General features: G+C 43.3%; 1 protein-coding gene and 1 pseudogene across 11 annotated transcripts in view; one reads left to right on the top strand and one right to left on the bottom strand.

The window, feature by feature from the left end:
* The window catches only part of LOC118149980 (mitochondrial transcription rescue factor 1-like), a 115,026-nt pseudogene extending 96,778 nt beyond the window's left edge, over nt 1–18,248 (bottom strand).
* TIAM1 (TIAM Rac1 associated GEF 1) overlaps nt 1–19,320 on the top strand; it is a 449,049-nt gene that overhangs the window by 182,254 nt on the left and 247,475 nt on the right. The window lies entirely within an intron of this gene.

Here is a 19,320-nt window from a genome sequence, read left to right as displayed (position 1 = left end):
CCGGAGGTGTAGTCGGGCATATAGACCACAGTATGTCTTGTACAGATTGTGTTTTGAAAACCTTTTTATTACGGGTAATTTCAACATTTACACATTGAAAGGGTAGTATATAACCCCACACAGAAACTCACATACTCACCACCCATCTTTGAGGAATATCAACCTATGGTCAATGTACTTTCACGTACAGTCACTACACACACATGCGTGTGCACACACATAAACACACCAACACACGCATACTGGATTGTCTGGATACAAGTCACAAGTATGCTCTCATTTCCTCTGTATATATTGCTAAAGATAAGAACATAAAGAGGCCATATTGGTCCAGCCTCTGTCTGGTTTCGAAAAATAAAAAGAAAAGCTGTATTTTTTATAGATCTCAATATTGTGGAACATATTGTCAGTTTTCAAACTTAATCTATGTCTCATAATTTTTTAACAGCTCATCCTTTTGAATCGTAACCCAAATAACACCCATACATTGTGTGTTAATCCATTTGGCTCCTATAACAGAGCACCATAATCTGGGTAGCTTAGAAACAATAGAAATTTATTTCTCATGGTTCTCGGGGATGGGAAGTCCAAGACCAAGGCAGATTCAGTGCCTGGTGAGGGCCTGCTTCCTGGTTCATAGACTGCTGTCTTCTAACTGTATCCTTGTGGTGGAAGGGAAAGGGGTCTCTCTTAGGACTCCTTTATAAGGATACCAATTACTTCCCAAATGTCCTATCTTCTTTTTTTTTGTTAATTTATTTTTCCTTTTATTTTTAGTTGACATGTAATAAGTGTACATATTTATGGGAAACAGAATGATATTTTGATATGTGTATACAGTGTGTTATGATCTAATCAAAGTAATTAGTAGATCCATGATTTTAAACATTCATTGTCTGGGTGGCAGAGTGAGACTCTGTCTCAAAATAAAATTATTTTTCTATGTTGGAAGCATTCAAAATCCTTTATTCTAGCTTTTTGAAAATATACAATAAATTATTCTTAGCTATAGTCACCCTGCAGTGGTATAGATCACTAGAACTTATTCCTGCCATCTAGCTGTACCTTTGTATCTGTTAAGCAACCTCTCCTTATCCTCCCCTCCCTCCTACCAACATCTAACATTTCACCTTCTGATACTATTGCCTTGGAGCTTAGGATTTCAGCATATGAATTTGAAGGGTACAGGGACGCTGAGACCAAAGCACCTTGCAACTGATGCTTGTATGTCTTCAGTGTCATGTAGCTTCCTCAGTATCATCCCTTTCTTTCTTCTCTTTTCTGTGTACTTAAGAGTCCAAGTCCTAGAATCTTACACTCTGAAGTTTGCTGCTCGCATTATTATGGATTTTTTCAAAACGTACATGCTAATTTAATACCTCTAGTTTTATACCAAAGAATCATCGAGACGCTTATATTTTATGAGTTTTGTCGTGTTTGCCCTGCTGCTACTCCATGTAGTTTATCATTATGAGCTGCTTTTTTCCTGAGTTTTTCTCCTGTCCTTTTTCTCTTACAAATAAAAGCATACTGGAGACGGTCAAATCTAAAGTCTTGTCAGCCTCTGCCTGCCTTTTGGGATCTGTTCACGAATCTATTTGAAGCTTGTACGCTTTCTTGAAATGCTTTTTTCTGCCTTGTGATGTGAAAGTTTGGTCGCTATTTTTAGCTTTTTAGACTCCTGGCAGCAAATCCGAAGCCTACAGAATAATTTTGGGTTGGGATATTTTGGATTTGAAGTCAACTGTGGCACTCTAATTAAAAATGTTATGCATGTGGCTCAGCCAGCTCGAGTGAATAATTTGTCGAGCTACAAACAGTAACAAATTACAGAAATGATTCACCTGGAGTTTTAGAAAAGGATATTAAGAAAGCTTAAAATCAATTATTATGGAATATTAAAGCCCTTTTAAGAATGAGGCCTATGGAACAAAATAGGAAGTTATTAATATGCCTTAAATATTGTCCCTTAAAATTTTTGATGAAGACATCTTTTGTGAGGTTCACCATCAAGTTGGTTAAAGTCCCTTTAACATATAAATAACCAAGTTTAAAATCAGAGGAACGTGTTTTATTTATTTATTTATTTGCGCCCCCCCCCCCCCCATGTGTTTTAAAATGAATTCTTTGACCGTGAAACTTGGTATGAAGTTTCGAGTTATATTGAGAGGCCTCTCATGAAAATTCTAGTGGCTGTTTTTGGGTTCAGCTCATTGATCCACTGAAATGGAGCATCAGATGTTGCTTTTTAGGTCTTCTTTTGTGGTCCATGAAGCAGTTTAGGGAGGATAAACACCCAGTAAAACTATGTGGATTTTGTGATTCCAAATTAGATGTCATTTTGAAGTTAAAATATTATAATACAGTGGCCCACGAGGATGTGGAAAATATTAATACAACACACACTAATAAATACGTGATGAATGGGAACGAGCCTATCTAGGGCTGTAATTGGTAAAGGATGGACTTACCCAAATGGTGAAGAAACCCAACACTGCTGCCTTGGCTGATAAACAGGTCTCTTGCTTGTTTGCTTTTGGTCTCAGATAGAATGCACAATGCCCATCAGAATTTCTGGATCATCTTAAATGTGGCGTTTGGTAAGAAAAAAAATAAAAACATTCTTGCTAAACTTATTAGGTAGGTAAGCTTGGGTTGAATACCAAGGTATTCAAGTTCAGTTGCTATGGAGACTTCTTCACAAAGGAAAAAGAATCCAAATACCATTTAAAATGGATAACTAGTGAATTCAAAAATGTACAGAATGGGCCAGGTGTGGTGGCTCACACCTGTAATCCCAGCACTTTGAGAGGCAGAGATGGGTGGATCATGATCAGGAGATCAAGACCATCCTGGCCAACACGGTGAAACCCCACCTCTACTAAAAAATACAAAAATTAGCTGGGTGTGGTGGTGCGTGCCTGTAATCCCATCTACCCGGGAGGCTGAGACAGGAAAATTGCTTGAACTCGGGAGGTGGAGGTTGCAGTGAGCCGAGATTGCACCACCTTACTCCAGCCTGGGTGACAGAGTGATACTCCCTCTCAAAAAAAAGAATACTGAATGAGGTTATTTTGGTCTGTTGGTCTGGGTACTTCTAGTCCCATTCTGTTGACTGGGAAATTAAGTCTTGGTGCAAATCAAGCAAAGAGTTACTGACAGACCTACCTAGAGAAAGGCAATAGTGGCATTCTTTAAAGCTCTGTTTGCTTTGCTGTTCATATGGCTTGTAGCTGAAAGATGCTGTCAGGGTGGGTGAACCAGGTGAGTTGCTCTGTTTGTACCCTTCTCTTCCTTCCTCCCTCCCTCCTTCCCCTTTTTTTTTTCTCCTTCCTTCTTGGCTGCTTACCTGCCTGCCTGGCTTCCTGCTTCAGATTGCAATTATGTTTGTGGAGCCACATTCTGGGACCCATCCAAATCTGAATACTCATGAGTCATTTCCACACAGATTATCCTGTGGTTCTTTGTATTCCCTTTGTATACCGATTTGACCCCGGCACAATCCTATTCAAGATTTCCAATAAAATGTTAAAAAGAGTCTGGGCATGGTGGCTCATGCCTGTAATCCTAGCACTTTAGGAGGCTGAAGCGGGTGGATTGCATGAGGTTAGGAGTTCAAGACGAGCCTGGCCAACATGGCAAAACCCTGTCTCCACTAAAAATAGAAAAATAAGCCAGGCACGCTGGTGCGCGCCTGTAATCCCAGCTACTCGGGAGGCTGAGGCAGGAGAATCACTTGGACCTGAGATGTGGAGGTTGCAGTGAGCCGAGATTGCGCCACTGCACTCCAGCCTAGGTGACAGAACAACACTCTGTCTGAAGAAAAAGCCCCTAAGCATCCTCTTTTTAACATCCTCTGCTTTCCTTGGAAACACAAGTATTTTGAGGATATGGCTACACAGTGTCCACCATGAACATGACATTGAGCTTTCTCCTGATGGATAGTCTGGAGGGAGAGGTGAATGCGAAAAAAGGGAGCCAGGAGTGTGTTTACTGCCCATCAATTCCCAAACTCAGGAGCCAAAGGGTGACGTGTTTTTCATCCTCTGCTAATGGATGGGTATGTTTCTTTTCATTTGGGACATGCATACATTAAGTAACATCTGTGTGGTCATGGCAAGAATAAGGTAACTGGTTTCCTGCCTTTTACAGTGTGACAAACTAAGAGTTGCTTTTGAATTGAATTGGTACAAAGTTTCCAGTTATACAGAGAGGCCGCTCATGAAAATTCTAGAGTGGCTATTTTTCGGTTCAGCCCATTGATCCATTGAAACTGAGCATCAGATGTTGCTTTTTGGGTCTCCTTTTGTGGTCCAGAAGCAGTTTAGAGAAGAAAAGTAAATCCAGCTTCAGGGTAAATGAGTACAGTTTACTTTCTGTGACCTCTGTCAGTCATCCCAAGGGCATAATATTCATGGCTGTGATACCACATACGGGATGCCTGGTATCGACGTGGCTTGCCCTTTGTGCCAAACTTTGACAGTGAAATCTTGTGGTTCTTGGGGAGTATGGTTTGATTCAGGAAATATCTCTCAAGCACCTGTTATGTTCCATGTACTATGCCAAGTGCTAAAGGTATAGAAATATGTGAGACACAGACCCTGCCAACAAGGTGCTTCCTATATCCCGGAGGGCAAGACGTCCATGAGGAATTAAGCAATAAAGACAGGAGACATACATACAAAGCACAGAATAGAAAATGTGTGCTGTGTTAGATCTCCTCCCAGGGTCTGCTGGTGAGAGCTGCTTTCCTGATCACTATCCTGAGTGACTGGAGTGTTTGGAGATTAGATCTGGGGTCCTCAAATTCTGGCCTGAGCACCAAATTCCACTAGTTCTTGTGTTTGAAAGATACTTGAATTAAAAATGTCTTTTACATTTTTAAGGGGCTGGCGGGGGGAAGAATAATAATTGGTGTCATGTAAAAATCATATGAAATCCAGATTTCAGCATTCATGAATAAAGTTTTATTGGAACAAAGTCATTTTCATTTCCTTACTGTCTTTGGTTGCTTTTACATAATAAGGGCAGAGCTGGACAGTCACAATGGAGAGTATATGGCTGGCAAAGGCTAAAATATTTATCTGGTTTTTTAAAGAAAAGATTTACCCACTCTGTACTGTGCCGTTACTCCACAATTATGGTGTGGTTGGCCTGTCCTCTGTCCTTCGTCCCCCATCAACACACACCATTTTTTACCCGGTCCATCTGTCTGTCCATTTGTCCATCTGTCCGTTCATCCATCCATGATCCCTGGCCGTCATGGTGTCAGCTGTTCCAAGATTTGTTAATAGAGAATATAGAACTCTTATTAATGATTCCTGTAGGTGGAGCTGCGCTTTCCTCTCCATCCATGGCTTATGTCTCAATACTTTCTCAGTTGCACCATCATATGCTCAAACAGAACCTTCTCCCCTCCGTCACACCCACTTCAGTTGCTGGTGGGGTTATTCATTGGCTCCCTCTGCAGAGGCAGGAGTACAAGCGAGGTATTCAGCAGAGGTCTTTGAAGGGTTTCTCATTTGATCACAATTTTAGTTTGAGAAATGGAGCCTCATTAAGCTGTAAGAGAACTCTCTACAAGCAATTTTATTATTTATTTATTATTATTATTTTTTGAGACAGAGTTTCGCTCATGTTACCCAGGCTGGAGTGCAATGGCGCGATCTCGGCTCACTGCAACCTCTTCCTCCTGGGTTCAGGCAATTCTCCTGCCTCAGCCTCCTGAGTAGCTGCTGGGATTACAGGCACGCGCCACCATGCCCAGCTAATTTTTTGTATTTTTAGTAGAGACGGGGTTTCACTACGTTGACCAGGATGGTCTCAATCTCTTGACCTCGTGATCCACCCACCTTGGCCTCCCACAGTGCTGGGACAGGCTTGACCCACCGCGCCCGGGCCGCAATTTTATTTTTAAGTAGCCCTTTGCTTAACAAATTTACTCCACCTGGGATACTTTTTATTTTTGATGGCCCATGGAAATCTGAAACAATGCAGTGCTCGGGCCTCTAATCTGCCTTTAGGAATGGGAGATACTGTGAAGCTCACCCTGTGATTACTTAAGAAAGTGTGCCTGTAATCTCAGCTATTCGGGAAGCTGAAGTGGAGAATCGCTTGAACCCAGGAGGCAGAGGTTGTGGTGAGCTGAGGTCACGTCACTGCACTCCAGCCAGAGCAACAGAGTGCGAGTTGGTCTCAAAAAAAAAAAAAAAGGAAAGCTACTGGCTAGTGCTACTGTGAATGTGTTTTTACCTTCCTGTAAAATGCTGAAATCACAGACTTTATTACTACTATAATGGAGAAATGTATAAAGTCAATGCAAATGAGGCCAGCAGGCTTGTGTGTTGGGCAGAGGTGTCCTGGGGCCGTTTTGCTCTACGCTTTTCCTCATAGTTTTTTCTTTCTTGAAATTACACACCACTGGCCTGGTGTGGTGGCTCTCGCCTGTAATCCCAGCACTTTGGGAGGCTGAGGTGGGCAGATCATGAGGTCAGGAGTTAGATAGCCTAGCCAATATGGTGAGACCCTGTCTCTACTAAAAATACAAAAAGTTAGCTGGGCATGGTGGTGCGGGCCTGTAGTCCCAGCTACTCAATAGGCTGAGGCATGAGGGTCACTTGAACCCAGGAGGTGCAGGTTGCAGTGAGCCAAGATTGTGCCACTGCACTGCAGGCTGGGCAACAGAGGGATACTCTGTCTCAAAAAAAAAAAAAAAAAAAAATTGAACACCGCTGAATCTCTCTTTAAGCAAAACACTTCAGCAAATATACAGGAAGAGGTTCCCCCCCCGCCCCCACCTCTTTTTTTCCTGTGGTTTCATTGCATGCTGTGTGGTTTTAGAGGTACTTCCTTGGGCTGCCCCAACCAACCAGAGTTTCCTCAGAACCAGAGAGCTTTCTTTTGGAAGGACTGTTAAGATTGTAATCTGCATGCTAGCAAAGCATCTCCATCCAGCTGCTCCATTTTCAATTCTTAATTTGAGAATGATCAGCAGTTTCACAGAAGAGAGAAAAATCTAAGACATTCATCGTGTGATCATTCAGCATTTGGAAAAGGGAAAAGGAGGACTGATTGAGGTCATAAACAAGGATGTTAAGGAGAAGACGTGGAAGGTGCGGTTTTGAAAGACGTCATTAGAGGAAGCTTAGGGACTAACAAGATGTTTTTGCACATACATGTGGTACGGAGGAGTGTTGTGGATCACAGGAGCAGATCTTCTCGCTTCTTACCCCTGCAAACAACATCAGCAATGAAACCATTTAAAAGGCCGGTTGTGGTGGCTCATATCTATAATCTCAGCACTTTGGGAGGCCGAGGCAGGCGGATCGCTTCGGCCAGGAGTTCGAGACCAGCTTGGCCAACATGGCGAAACCCCCGTCTCTACTAAAAATACAAAAATTAGTCAGGTGTGATGGTAGGCATCTGTAATCCCAGCTACTCAGGAGGCAGAGGCAGGAGAATCGCTTGAACCTGTGAGGCGGTGGTTGCAGTGAGTCGAGATTACACCATTGGACTCCAGTCTGGTGACAGAGCGAGACTCTGTCTCAATAAAGAAATAAGGAAAAAAAACCCAGAAAAATCAGAAAAAAAAAAAACCCCCACAAAATTCTGGTCCTGTTAGAATGTTGGATTGCAAGGATCAGAAACCTAAGTTGATTTAGGGCCAAAGTGGGAATACATTTGGCTGTGTACCAATCAGTGTAAAGCTGGGGTTAGGGGACAGTTGGACCCAGGGAAGTTACCACCATCAAATGTTGTCTTTCATCCCTATTTTCCCTGGATCGGATTAGTTCTTCTCAGGCCAGCATGAACCAAACAGAACGCATGGCTGCCAGCAGTTCTAGGCTGACATCCTCAGTTTTAAAACAAAAAAATTCCCGAGGAAGTTTTCTGATTCGCTAATGTTGATCGTGAACCCACCTTTGGACCAATCACTGTGCGCAAGGCTCAAGGTTCAGATGATCTCAGTTGGATCCTGTGCCCATCCTGTGGTTAGGGATGGTGGAGAAATATGGAGATGCCATGCAGAAGAAAACAATCACAAATAAAAGGGGAAAGGAATGGTCTTTTCCACCAATCCTATGCCAAAAACACCCATCAGAAAACTCAATGCCCTGTATCTGATAGGGTATCCTAATCAGAAAACACAGTGATGAACCACCTCACAGTGTAAGAAAGAATGTGATTAAGTGTTCTTTGCTTTAAGGGGTGGTGGACTAGCATTGCTTTAAAAATAATTGTCAGCTGGGTGCGGTGGCTCATGCCTGTAATCCCAGTACTTTGGGAGACTGAGGCAGGCAGATAACTTGAGGTTGGGAGTTTGTGACCAGCCTGGCCAACATGATGAAATCTCTACTAAAAATACAAAAATTAGCCAGGCATAGTGGTGGGAGCCTGTCCTCCCAGCTACTCAGGAGGTTGAAGCAGGAGAAATCGCTTGAACCCGGGAGGCACATATTGCAGTGAGCCAAGATTGTGCCGCTCCACTACAGCCTGGGTGACAAAGCAAGACCTTTTCCCCAAAATAATAATAATAATTGTCACCATATTAATGGGTAATGGATCTATGACTCGTCTTGAGGAGAAGGGCGAACGTTGGGTGGCTGTTTTGAATCTCTGGGTTCAGTGTGGGGTGAGTCAGCTGCTCCCTTCTCACTTACTTTCTAGCGCTTGTGGGTTGGAAGTGTCAAGTCCGTAACTCATCCAGTCCAGCGACATTAGAGAGAATAGAGGAAGAGGCTGGATGCACTGAACTCACTCTTATGCTGCCTTCATTTTCAAATAAAGTCACAGTAAAGAGTGTGTATATATATATATTATTTATTTATATCTATCTATTTATTATATATTACATATTTATTTAATATATATTTATTATATAAATAAATTTATTATTTATTTAATGTATTAAATATATATATCGGCATCTCTATTTATTTATTATATATTTGTATAATAGATCATCAGTCTCCTTCCTGCTGCTTTTATGGTTTTTCTCTCTGCCTTCGGCTTTCTAGTTCTACTGTGACATGTCTAGGTGTAAATATATTCTTATTTATTCTGTTCAGGGTTTATCGGACTTCTGGATTGGTGTCTTTGTTGCATTTTGGGGAATTTCCAGTGTATCTCTTCAGTCTAGTTCTCTTTTTTTCTTCATACTAGATCCTTTCACAGTGTTTTTTTTTTTGAGATGGAGTCTAGCTCTGTTGCCCGGGCTGGTGTGCAGTGATGTGATCTCGGCTTGGTGCAACCTCTGCCTCCCAGGTTCAAGCGATTCTTCTGCCTCAGCCTCCTGAATAGCTAGGATTACAGGTGCCCACCACCATGCCTGGCTAATTTTTTGTATTTTTAGTAGAGACGTGGTTTCACTATGTTGTCCAGTCTTGTCTCAAACTCCTGACCTTGTGATCTGCCCACCTTGGCCTCCCAAAGTGCTAGGATTACAGGCGTGAGCCATCACGCCCAGCCTTTTCACTGTATTTTCTATGTCTCCTGCTTTCTCTTTCTTTCTTTGTTTTATTTTTGTCCCTTTATGTTTCATTTGGCCAACTTAATGTTGTGAAAAGAAAATACTATTTTTTCACTCAACAAATGTTTATATTTTTAGGTCCTACTGTGTGCTAGGCAGTGTACTAGGTATTTGGTATACTTTGGTGATCAAAAGAGACAAAGATCCTTGACTTCATGAATTACTATTAAAAAGATAAATAATGGTTTATTTATTGCAATGAGTTATTATGTCTTCATTTTAAATTAATTAAGTTTTACTTAATGATTTAGTGTTTTGGAGGTAGGAGATGATGTTTTAAAAAAGCAAAGTAGACCTGCTTTGGATGGGTGGTATGGTGGCACACACCCATAGTCCCAGCTACACGGGAGGCTGATGCAGGAGAATCACTTGAAACCCAGAGGCGAAGGTTGTGGTGAGCTGAGATCACGCCACTTCACTCCATCCTGGGCAACAGAGCCAGACTCCATCTCAAAAAAAAAAAAAAAAGTAAGATAAGAAAATATTCAGCATGTGTATAAAGGAGAGAAAAATACTTGGGCGCAATGGCTTATGCCTATAATCCCAGCACTTTGGGAGGCTGAGGTGGGCGGATCACTTGAGGCCAGGAGTTTGAGACCAGCCTGGCCAACATGACAAAACCCCATCTCTACTAAAATACAAAAATAAGCCATGTGTGGTGGCAGGCACCTGTAGTCCCAGCTACTCAGGTGACTGAGGCAGGAGAATTGCTTGAACGTGGGTCGTGGAGGTTGCAGTGAGCCGAGATTGTGCCATTGCACTCCAGCCTAAGCAACAGAGCGAGAATCTCTGAGAAAAATGAATAAATAAAATAAAGCAGAGAAAAAATAAATCGGGGAGGTAAGAAAGGAAATGTGCTAGGCATGAGGTGTGCACGTGGTGGGGGTGGGGCCACTGGCCAGGAGGACACCTTCATTGAGAAGGTGACGTTGAACAGAGACTTCAAATCTAAGGTCACCTGCATATGCAGAAGAAGTTTACACGATACCAAACAGACCAAGTTGTTCGCATGTCCTTGAGAAAACAAAAACCGATATTCATGCCAAAGGCCAATGTTTTTGGTTACTGAAATGGAATGAGCCAGTAGTATCTGTGTGTATGTGTCAGTATGTGTCTGCCAGACAAGTAATGGGCAGTTCATTAGCCGCTACACATTTTTTTTTTTTTTTTTTGGTGATGGGGGAACTGTGTCTGGTGGGGGTTTCTGCAGGAGACTGCTGACCTCAGACCCAGCCGACCTGACTAATTTTTGCCAATGGAAAGTTATGTGTGTAAGGGATTACAGCTGTTTTTTAATGGGCTGAGTTCATCTGCGGCCAGAAAAAGAACAAAAGCTCCCAGGGTACAGGGCTTTGGGAGGGGTCAGAAGCCTGAATCATAAGCCTGAGCCTAAGCAAGGTGAGTGAAGTTGCTGAGCCTGAGAAAAAGAAAAGTCAGAGAGGGCTGATCTTGGTGTCCGCTCGACCGCAGTGAGGATCTCAGCCGGGCAGGCTGTCCGTGTCATGGTCGTATGCTGAGAAATTCCCTTTCTCAGAAACTAGGCATCCGAGAGTAGTGTTGAGCTCTGGTGTTTTAGGTGATGTGGTGAAGTGTTTGTCAACTTGCTGGCTGAGCCTGCTCCACACAGTGTTCCTGGCACAGGTACCAAGAGTTACACATGTGTATCATCCCTGTGAGTCACCTGTCATGTTTTACCGAAAGGTTGGGTGGCTCAGCTGCAAGCAACATTCTGTTCGGTATGAATTTCCTTTGATCGTGACCCAACGTTAGTACTTCAGGGAGGTATTATAAATAGGTCAGGATAAAATAGCCACCCAGCAGTTAATTATCTCAGTCCAGAGTTCGAACTTGCCTCTTCCGGTGGCGGGGGGTGCGGTGGTGCGGGGGGCCTCGGTTCTGTGAAAGGGCCTCGTGAATACATGTCGGAGTCTCCCACACATCCATTATGCATATTATCTGCCTATTGTGCAAATCGTTGGCTCACGTTAGATACCTTGTTCACTCACCTTTCTCAGACGGAGTGATGATTAACTTCCAGGAGCTTCATGACAAACCCTCAAATATGTTGCTTGCCTTGCCACATTTGTCCTTGAGAGGGGATGAGATTCTCCATGAGTAAGTGTAGGCTTTTGGAGTGATACTCAGCCCTCTGACTTCATGAGCCCAGAAGCTGAGATTCATGAAACAAAAGGTAATGTTTAGTTATACTAAGGCTCGGAATTGGCACACGCCTGTAATCCAGCACTTTGGGAGGCCGAGGTGTGCAGATCGCTTGAGGACAGGAGTTTGAGACCTGCTCAGCCAACATGGTGAAACCCCGACTCTACTAAAAAGACACAAATTAGCTGGGTATGGTGGCAGGCGCCTGTAATCTCAGCTACTTGGGGGTGTGAGGCACGAGAATCGCCGGAACCCAGGAGGTGAAGGTTGCAGTGAGCTGAGATCACACCGCTGCACTCCAGCCTGAGCAACAGTGAGACTCTGTCTCAAAATAACAACAACAGTAATAATAAAAACAAATAAATGTAAGGATGACAAGATTGTAGCCCAAATGCAGTAGTGAGGTTGGAGAGAGTTGGGGCCTCAGCTTCACAGAGACTAGCTTAGAATTTTAGACCTGCCTCTTAGTTGTTGAGTGGCTTTGGGCGGTTCATTTAACCTCTCCGTGCCTCAGTTTTCTTGTCTGTTAAATAGGTCTAGTAGTAAGTAGTACCTTGCTGAGTTATCATGAGGTCCAGATATAAAATTGAATGACCAGCCCCTGACCTTCTGGCTTTCACAGAGAAAGTGCTCAGGAAATGTCAGCAACTGATTGTCATCAGAGTTGTCTTCACATAGCTTTATGAGGGAAGTGCTCCTATTCCCATTTCACAGGTGAGAGACTGAGGCTTTATGGAGATTAAAGGATAGGCCTGCAACTGGAAGAGGAATTCCTGGCTGATCCACAGTTCTCACTTAGACGGGCACCCCTGCTTATGTCTTAACTCCTGAAATTACCACGGGTTGAGGGTACACTTGAATGTGGTCAGTTACCATGTATCATTTAATATTTGCAATTAAGAATTTGGGTTTGGGCTGGGTGTGGTGGCTCATGCCTGTAATCCCAGAGCTTTGGGAGGCTGAGGCTGTCAGATCACATGAGGTCGGGAGTTGAGACCAGCCTGACCAACATGAAGAAACCTCATCTCTACTAAAAATACAAAATTAACCAGGCATGATAGCACATGCCTGTAATCCCAGCTGCTCAGGAGGCTGAGGCAGGAGAATTGCTTGAACTCGGCAGGTGGAGGTTGGGTGAGCTGAGATTGCACCATTGTACTCTAGCCTGGGCAACAAGAGCAAAAACTCTATCTCAAAAAAACAAAACAAAGAATTTGTGTTTGATTAATTTCCCACTAGGGTTCTGGACTCCTGTCTGACCTTTTTTGGTTCCTTGATCTGCTTTGCAATTTGGGATTGGGATGGCTTGGTGGAAGCAGCTGTTCCATACGGCTGTGATTCTACCATACTGTGCAAAGGTGTGCCTTGTTTTTTCTTTATAATTGTGAAAGATTTACCTTGGTAAGTGAGGCAATGTCATTTTCTCTCTTACCGTCAGAGAAGATCACTCATCTGGGTGTGCGAAGATCATGGTGATTTGACAGGGAGAGTTTTTCTATTGGAAGCCTTGGTTAATGTGTGGAAAGTTCTGATTAGTTTTGTTTTAAGCAGCAAGTTTTTTGTTACTTTTTTTTTTTTTTTTTGAGGCAGAATCTTGTTTGTTGCCCAGGCTGCAGTGTAGTGGCATGGTTACAACTCACTGCAACCTTCGCCTCTGGGGTTCAAGCTATTCTTGTGCCTCAGCCACTTAAATAGCTGAGATTACAGGCGTGCGTCACCACACCTGGCTTATTTATTTATTTATTTTAATATTAGAGATGGGGTTTCCACTGTGTTGGCCAGGCTGGTCTTGAACTCCTGACCTCAAGTGATCCACCCACCTTGGCCTCCCAGAGTGCTGGGATTTTAGGCATGAGCCACTGCACCACACCTTTTTCTTTCTTTCTTTTTTTTTTTTTTTTTAAAGCTACATATATTTGAGCCAAAAAGTTGAAAATGATATTTTTGGAATCTTTTTTTAAAAGTTGTAGTAAAATACATATAACATAAAACTTGCCATTTTAACTATTTTTAAGTACACACTTAAGTGGCGTTAATTACATTCACAATGTTCTACAGCCATCACCACTATCTATGTCGAAACCTTGGACATAAGTGGAATTATGCAGTATTTGTGCTTTTGTGTCTGACTTTCTCACTTAACATAATATTTTCAAGGTCCCTGCATGCAGCAACACAGATCAGAACTTCATGACTTCAAATGGCTGAATAATATTCCATTGCGGAGCTATGCCAGATTTTGTTTACTCATTCCTCTCCTGATGGGCACAGAGACTGCTTCCATCCCGTGGCTATTGTGATAATGCTGCAATGAATAGTCACAGACAATTCAAAATGATGGTCTTTTGTGGTGTTAGCAGAGATGCACTTTTTTATTTTTTATTTTTTTGAGCCACAGTCTTGCTCTGTTGCCTAGGCTGGAGTGCAGTGGCGTGATCTTGGCTCACTGCAACCTCCGCCTCCTGGTTTCAAGCAATTCTCCTGCTTTGGCTTCCTAAGTAGCTGGGAGTACAGGTGCATGCCACCCTCCCTGGCTAATTTTTATATTTTTAGTAGAGTCGTGGTTTCACCATGTTGCCCAGGCTGGTGTTGAACTCCTGACTTTAGGTGATCCGCCCGCCTCTGCCTCCTGAAATGCTGGGATTATAGGCATGAGCCACCATGCCTGGCCAGAGACGAAACTTTAATTTCTTGGTATTGCAGGAGTAGAGCTTTCGTAATTGGGAGTCTGTGTCTTTGACCAGGTTGCTATCTTAACCCCTTGGGCACATGTGGATCCTTCCCCTGCATTCTTGCGGAGCCTGCCACCGTAATATGTCTGGGAGGATGCTGGCTACTGGTGAGTCAGACTGCCTCCAGCCATCCGGGTCTGACTGCGTCTTCCCTCCCAGTTCTCTAGGCCCCTTGCTTCCTTGTCTGGAGCTGAGCCAAGAATTTCTCATGTACCCATTTATTATGGTTTTCTTATTAGTTCTAGATGGGCCCAATTCATATTGTTTTTTATTTGCTTGTGCCTTTTGTACTAGGTTGGGGCCCCAAATTATATGTGCATATACTGCATTGAATGTTCATTTTATGGAAATATTTTTTAAAGGAGGTAGTAATTGAGTGGAACATATACCAAGTTTATTTCTGTTGACCTGGGTGCTGGGCTGAAGCTGTCATGGTTTTATTATATGAGCTTGAACAAGTCACTCCTTCTGACTTCAGATGAATGAGTGATTTATGAGACCTCCTTTCTGCTCTTACATAAGAGGTCTGTGACCCTAAATGCATCAACCCTATGTTAGGGCCTTTACTATTTTGAGATACAGGTTTGTTCTGTTCTCTGATTGAAATTTATCTTTGCATGTTTGGTTTTCATTGACATTAGGGAAGATGGCAGCAAGTGATCCTAGAGTGAAATCGAATGCTTGTGTTATTGGAAGGGAAGACAAGACAAGTGGATTCTCATTAATCCACTTGGCCATTATTCATTAGAAGTCACCTAATTTTAATTGATTATCTGCCTGTGGTTAGTGGAACTCTGTAAGGTGTCATGTGTTACAAACAGGTCTATGGGTGGGGTCCTTTTCACCTCCCATCCTACCCCTGTGCTAGGTGTCTCCTCGTGTATTGGGCCATTCTTGCATTGCTATAAAGAAATACCCAGGACTGGGTAATTTATAAAGGAAAGAGGTTTGATTGGCTCATGGTTCTGCAGGCTGTGTGGGAAGCGTGATGCTGGCATTTGCTCAGCTTCTGGGGAGACCTCAGGAAACTTACAATTAGGGCAAAAAGAGAAGCAGGAGCAGACGTGTCATGTGCCAGAGCAGGAGCAAGAGAGAAATGCGGGGATGTGCCACCTACTTTTATACAACCAGATCTCATGAGAACTGACTCACTATCACGGGAACAGCAGCAAGGGGACGCTCCTGAACTATTCATGAGAAATCCACCACCGTGATCCAGTCACCTCCCACCAAGCCCTACCTGCAGCACTAAGAATTACAATTCAACATGAGATTTGGGTGGGAACAAATATCCAAATTATATCACCTTCCTAGTCAGTGTCACTCATCCCCACCCCACAGTGTGTTTTGCCTCCCCAAAATTTTAAAGTGACAGTCACTGTATCTTAATATAGAATAAAAATCAAAACAATTCCCACCCATAAATAACAAAAACAAATGCCATTAAATTGGCTGGACCTGGTTAGTGCCAGGCCTCTGTGGCTCACCGTGTCCACTCTCACAAGGGTGGCCTGCCACTGCCCCATAGTAGGGACTGTCTGGGGAGGGCTTAGGGCTCAAGAGGGGAGCCCTCGGGCCGGGCGCGGTGGCTCATGCCTGTAATCCCAGCACTTTGGGAGGCCGAGGCGGGTGAATCATGAGGTCAAGAGATTGAGACCATCCTGGTCAACACGGTGAAACCCCATCTCTACTAAAAATACAAAAAATTAGCTGGGCATGGTGGCGCGTGCCTGTAATCCCAGCTACTCAGGAGGCTGAGGCAGGAGAAGTGCCTGAACCCAGGAGGCGGAGGTTGCGGTGAGCCAAGATTGCGCCATTGCACTCCAGCCTGGGTAACGAGCGAAACTCCGTCTCAAAAAAAAAAAGAGGGGAGCCCTCTGCAACGCCATTGGAAAGGGCCTCCGTTCTGTCATCCGACACATAACTAGTGCCAGAACTGCACTTTATTACCAAAATAGCACTGTCAACGTGAAAACATTGAGAACATTATAAACGCTAAGCTCGTTCAAGATACAGGGTTGGCTTATTTCCCGATTGAAATTGTCTTGACATGTTTCATGCCATTTGTCCATTTAGAGACAGTGTTGGGCATGTGCCCAGTCCAAAGCCTGTTAACCCACACATTCCATTGCCAATAGGCATCTATTATTTTAAGTTCCCATTTTACTGAAGGGTAGGCAGAGTGGCTTGCTTTATGTTATTCTGGTTGTCGTTGGAGCCTGGCCTTGAACTGGGTCTTCTCAGTTTGTGTCCTTGCTTCTCTCATGACCAAATGAGGCCTCCCCAGTGGGACGCTCCCTGACCCAGCTTTTTCAAGAGGCTATTCTCAGGATTCTAAAGCTATCCTGGCATTCTCTGAAGAAAAGGCAGGACTGAAATTAGAACTTGACCTTTTATCTTCTTAAATTAGTTATTCTATATTCTCTTGTGCCAATGGCAGTTATTATTGTTTATCGCTGCTGAGCAGGGAGGTATCTGAAAGGTTCCCGAACTAGGAAGAACTTAGATGCTTTGACCCCCGCGAATACATGCACCATTTGTACAAGGCACCCAGGGCCCTCGAAATCAACAGCCTTACTGTGTGTGGGTGGGACAGCAGCTGGCCCCATATGGTTTAGTGTTGGGAGGAGCTAAGAGCTCGTGGAGGTTTCCTCAGCCTTCATTGTCACCTTTATCCTCTGGTTGCCCTTCCTCCCTTTCCCCTTCACCCTTTCAGTTACAAACCCGGCTTCACTTACAAGAATGTGGGCCATCAAGGAGTGCTCACCCTCTCACCTTTCACTTGTTACATGAAAGTTGTTCTTCTGTAAGGAAATCTAATTTGGGGTAAAGAAAGCAATGGGGGCTTTAAAATCATGGAAACATATAATTGGAAGATAGAACTCAGAAGGCAGAGAAAATTAAATTGAAAGCCATAATTTATAGTCAAGGAAATTGAAGCCCTTGGATTTTAGGGAATTTGCCACACAGTTCCTGCAGTGCATTCTGGAGGTGGTGCTTAACAGCTATTAGAGTTTCCTGGCCTCTTTTGGCTGGCCCTCTATTTTTTAAGAGTATCTCTGTGTATTTGTTTTTCTGTTTTCAGAAAGAGAAAACTATGTAAAGAGTCTCCGAGTTTGGTTGGCGTAAAGTTTGCTTTGAAGTTGCGAAACATTCTTGTATCAAATCAAATTTTAAAAACCAAGTTTTTATAAAACTTTGCCTTTAAATGGTGAACATTGTTTGTCTCTGGGAGAAAAGATAGTCCCCATCCAGGGCTGAGACAGGTGTTTGAAGTGTTTTCAAATGTGGCAGTATTCTTGAGCAGACAGATCCTCAGATCACCTAGCATGGGAGTGGGGGGGCTGGATTCATATTTAGACCTTTCATCAGTTTCAAATATAAAAAATTGATTTTGGCAATCAATTGGTAGTCAACCACAAAATGTATTTATGAACAACCTTCTGCATTTTCATAGCCATTCCAAATATGGATTCCATTAACAGGATCCGAATTTGGAACTGCAGTTATGCTGGGAAGTCGTGTTTGGATTCAGGCAGTTTGATGGTGCTGACACCCCTGTTGTGTATCACCTAACGTGAGGAAGAGGACACTCCTCCTGGCCTTGCTGCTGATAGGCTGTTGCTAGGTAGCATAGGTGAGGACGGGTTGGTGGCGGCACTTCTTACCTTGTTGTTGTTCTGTGAAGGTTTGAAAAGGTGCAGGTAAGTTCCGTTATGGGTGATGGCTTCAAATCCACAGACCTTGAAGACACCTTGATTCCTGACCAGGTTGGTTCTGGAGATCCTTGAACAGCAGTCCAGAAAATGCTTGCTTTTGGAAGTCATCTGTGTCATTGAGAATGTGATTTGAAAGGGATTTTAAAGGCCAGCTATTGTAGATCTGTAAAGAGAGACTGAGCAAGCTAAACACTGAGTTGAAATTTTTGGAGAGAATAAGCTTAAATAAACCCCATACGTTTTCATTTCTGAGTGTAAATCCACTTGACAGAGGGAAAAAGAAATTCAACACTTTGTGACCGTTTCTCCACATACCACATATTGTCTGCCAATATGAATTCGTTTTTTGTGTAGTCCTGTCTGTGTAGCAAGCTTTTGTGCAAATACTCACTAACAATTCAAATCCCTTCTAAGGCTGTCGTGGTTTACAGTTTCTCTGAATGTTCGTGCATAAATCTTTTCTTTTGCTGCGATGTGTATTATTTTTGTATCATTCAGCTTCATCCCCAGGTTCATCCCGATCTTGAGAAATTAACAAGAAAAGTCCGCTGTGCTCCCCCTACTGGTGCATTTCTTTGGCGAAGAAATAGTGTACATTTGTGTCTAAGTTCATTGCTGTTGATGGGGCTTGGACCTGTGTTCATGTTTTCTTTTCCTAAATTTGCACAACTTTTAAAAAGCAAAACTAGTGGCTTTCAACACCGCAGATTAAGAAGCTGGTACTTTAAGAGGGATAGGGCATCTTTCTTACTGCCCACTTGACTAGTAGTGTTTCTCGGGGGAACCCACAGCCTGGCATTCTTCCTGGGCAGGAGGACACAGCCCTTCTGCTATAGGAGTAAATTCTTGGATGCTAAGTCCTGCTTCTCTTTGAGGCCTGAGGCCAATGCCTGGGGCCTCTTTAGTTCTGATATTGTTGGAGTTTCACCTGTATCAGGTCAGCCCTTCTGTTCAGATCTGTGAAGACTGCCCGCCACTATGTGGAGCCAGCGGGGATTATGTAATGTGTTCACATGTTGCTCGGACTCTTGATCTCAAGATACTTTTCTTTAGAAGCATCTACAGGAGACCTTTTACTTTTAGGCCTGAGAGATAGGGAAGAAGGTGGGGACTATTTGGCTTAATCCAACACGTGTGTATTGCACCCCCACCATATATGTGGCTTCAAGAAGATTCAAGA

The sequence above is a fragment of the Callithrix jacchus genome, chromosome 21, assembly GCF_049354715.1.
Source record: "Callithrix jacchus isolate 240 chromosome 21, calJac240_pri, whole genome shotgun sequence".
NCBI classification, from domain to species: domain Eukaryota; kingdom Metazoa; phylum Chordata; class Mammalia; order Primates; family Cebidae; genus Callithrix; species Callithrix jacchus.
Note: the sequence above shows the minus strand (reverse complement) of the source record. Positions and strands in the feature narration are given on the sequence as shown.